Genomic DNA, 4,208 nt, shown 5'->3' with positions numbered 1-4,208 from the left:
TTCTTTCATATTTCTGTGTGTGGGTATGTGGAACAGGTGACCCCTGTGTGGCTAGGTGTATGTGCACGCTGAAGAGGGGTGGGGGGGGTTCTAGGGTTAGGTTTTCCTAAAGGTTTGTAATTTTAATTAAATTAGGGAATAGAGTATTCATTAAAAATATAATTTAATCTCTTTAAATTAGTTTAAAACATTAATTAAATTATCAATTTGTTAATTAATTCTTAATAAGTATTTTAATTTAAAATATAAGATGATATAATTAATTATAAAAATTAAAGTATTAAATTTTAAAATCTCAATTATTTAAATTAAATAGTATAATTTTTTTTACAACTACTAAGTCTTATAATTTAAATATAGAAAATTATTCAATAATTATAAAATTCAGTAAAATTTTTATTTTAATTACCAAAACTTGATTTAATTATTCTTAATGAAATAATTTTTGAAAATAAAATCGCTAATAAATAAATAAATTTGGAATCAACTCAAAATAGGATTTTTCAAAAGTTCTGGATCTTATATAAATAATTTTTTGAAAATAAAACCATGAATAACTATAATAAATCACAAAACAAATAATTTATTATTTATTTTCTAACCATCGTAGATTTTACCAGCTTAATGATGAGTATTAGGTTAAGGTGGATTTAGGACTAGTAGAGAGAGAAAAAAAAACCAGAGCTCTATATTTTATACTTAAGGGAGTTTTTCAAAATTTTATTTAAATGGACGAGGATGGAAAACAACAAAATAAAAAATAAAGGTGAGGGTTAGAATTAGAATTTTTATTTTTTATATTTGTTTTTATTTTTAAATTTTAACTATTTTTATTTATGTTTAATAATTAATTTTTTAATTTAAAAATTTAATTTTTAATCAACATTTAAGATTTAATTATTAGTAAAATTATATATTAATTTTATAAAAATATAAAATAATATATACCATTTTTAAAAATAAATCATTTAATCTTTAATTCTTTTATAAAAAATAATTCTTTTAATTATCTTAGAGATTTTAATCATTTAACCATTTAATTCTTTTAATTATCTTAGAGATTTTAACATTTTAAAATAATTTTTTTACTTACAAAAATTTTTGTATTTTGTGACAAACAAATAACTTGTTACAAACAATATTGAATTTTCTGACAGATTAATTTTTTGTTACAAAATAATTGGAGTTTTTGAAACAAATGGACATTTTGTTACAAAATATTTTAAACTTTTGCAACAACTTCATCTTTTGTTACAAAATATTTTAAAATTTTACAACAAAACAATAGTTCGTTACAAAAGACAATATAATTTGTAACAAAAAAAATCAAGTCGTTACAAAATATCAAAACATTTTGTAACAAATTGTATTGTTGTTACAAAACATTATTATTATGTAACAGTTACTAATTTTTGTTACAAAAGAATAATTTTTTGTAACAATTTTAAATTTGTTACAAAATTTTTGTTACAAATGTTTAATTTTCTTGTAGTGCTATGTGGATCCAATTGTGGGAATTACCAGAGATTTGTAAGAATAAAGATGCTATCAAGAAGGTGGGAATGAAGCTAATGGAGATTTTGGAGGTAGATATTTTTTCAATGAGACCAAGGAAGGAGGATAAATTGATGAAGGTGAGAGTGAATCTAGATGTTACAAAAATACTCAAACATTCTATCAAAATTTTTCGACCTGGTGGAATGATTTCTGAGATCCTCCTCAAATATAAAAGACTAGGGATATACTGTTGTTTCTGTGGTTTCTTAGGCCATGAAACTAGAAATTATAGTAAATTTTTAGATACTTCATCGAATCTGCAGAATGTTGAAAAGATGTGGAGAGCTGATTTGAAGGCAAATTTTATAGAATGGAGACTAGAAGAGAAAAAAGAGAATAGAAATCCTAATATAGAAAGATGAAAGAATAGTTCATATCAAGCAAATAAGAAGCCCACACCCGTGTGCCTCATCAAGAACTTCTTTCAACTCTCAGTGAATCCAACATCCAATAGGACTAATACAAACTCTTCAGCATGTAAGAAGGGAGAAGGAATAACAATATCACAAGGTAATGTCCTTGTAAACCCCGCGAAATTAATAAATAATTAACCAATAAATTAATTATTATCCAAAGCAATTAGAAAATTAAATTTTTATAATCTAGAGGAGTAGAAATATTAAAAATATGAATTTTGACACTAATTTTAAAGATTTTGGCCCAAAATCGGACTAACGAACCAAACCGGTTGAACCGAACCTAAAGCCCAACTTATTAAACACCGAGAACGAGCTTTCCTTCTTTCATTTCAGCCTTGGGAGTCATGTTGAAGAAGAGAGAATCGGGGAGAGAACCCTAACAACTCCAAAAAATTGAATCGTACATAACTTTCAATCTGGAGCTACGATTGACGAACCGTCAACGGTCATATGTTCATCTCAAAATTTTTTTCAATTCTATTCGAAAAAAGTGGTAAGAAATTTGTATTTTTTTTCCAATTCTTCTCCTCCTCAATTTCGCGAATTTTGAGTTTGGGTATTGAGGAATTGAATGATTTTGATGGTTTAAGTGAACTCCAGCAGCGAAAAATCACTAGGTTTTGTCTAATTGATCCATGAGTAAGATAAGAAACTGTTGAACCCTTGTGAATCATTGAATTAGTAAACCCTATGATGATTATAGTGATATTGTGTGAATTAGATTATGTTCTGGTTGATTTGGAGTTCAATTGGGTGATTTAGAACGAAATCCAGGTGATTAAATTTGAGGAATTGATGTTTGGAAGCTTGGATCTTGTGAAAGGAGAGATTTTTGAGGTGTTTCGAGCTTAAAGAGGAATCGGCCAAGGTATGGTTTTGGTTTCTTGTAGATAATGTTTAATGTCACGTGAAAACTTAGGCTAGAAGACCTTAAGATAAGACTGAACTGAATGAATTATTAATGGATTGTGTATATGGTATATGATGTGTGGTTGGTTTTTGTAAATAATTTGCTATTGGAGTTGGTTGGTTTTGGAAAAAAGATTTAATATTAGAATTGGTTTGATTTTGAAATGATTTGATACTAGAAATGATTTGAGTGATTGAGAGGTGTTTGGTTTGGTGGTTGAGACCCTTGAAGGGTGGCAGAAATTCGAGTTTTAGAGGAGATACTGCCGAATTTTCTATAAAAATTAGAGTTTTGATTTGAAGTGTTATTTATTATTACGTGGCTTGTATATTTGAGACTATTTATTGACCATCTGTCGCAAGATGTGATCAAGCACTTTAACTCTCTGGATTCTCCCATGGGCATGCATATGTGTGTGTGTGTGTGTGTGTGTGTGTGTGTGTGTGTGTGTGTGTGTGTGTGTGTGGATTTTGAATATTATATTATTGAGCTTGGAGTTTGACTCCATGAAATATTATATTTGAGTTTGGAGTTTGACTCCATGGAATATTATTGAGTTTGGAGTTTGACTCCCTAGAATATTATATTTGAGCTTGGAGTTTGACTCCATGGATATTATTTTTGAGTTTGGGAATGCGCGCACAGAGGGACTATCCAATGGTTAGCTACCAGGACATATCGAGTTGGCTGTATAACTGACAGATGAGACTCATCAGCCATAGGACAGGCATACATCATATGCATTTGTATGTATTGTTTGAGTGTGCATTGTTTTAGTTTGCTTAACTGCTTAACTCTGCCTATCTGCTACTTGTTCTACTTGCTGTAATTGCACCTCTATCTATGTTTTCCTTGCTTGAATTGTATGTGTATATTTTCTAAGAGACCCCTCTTGGCGGAGGTGTGAAGGGGGTTGTTCCACCGGTGATTCGAAGGATTAGAGGAGACAAAAAGTAAATTGTTAGGTTAAAGTTAAATTCAGAACTTAAAATACCTTAGATAACTTATTTAAATTCAAAACTTGAAATACCTTAGATAACTTACTTAATGGAGAGGCAAGTGCCAATATTGTTAGAGTTAAACGCAAAACAGAGGATATTCTAGAATGGGAAGAATAGGAAGATGTAGAGAGGGTGAATGTGATGATGATGTTGAAGGAGGAGAGGGTGCCTATTCTAAAAAGGCACCCACAAAGCCATGAAGATGATGATATGAAATTGCCAAGCCAAACTCCTGACATATCACAACATAAAAGGGATACAACGATCCCATTCTCCCAAGCTAATGTTCCTCTGTGAAACCAAACATCAAACTTCGTTTGT

The sequence above is a fragment of the Arachis ipaensis genome, chromosome B7 (assembly GCF_059453495.1).
Source record: "Arachis ipaensis isolate K30076 ecotype BB chromosome B7, ASM5945349v1, whole genome shotgun sequence".
NCBI lineage: Eukaryota > Viridiplantae > Streptophyta > Magnoliopsida > Fabales > Fabaceae > Arachis > Arachis ipaensis.
The sequence above is the reverse complement of the archived record's forward strand: the minus strand, read 5'-3'. Positions refer to the sequence as shown.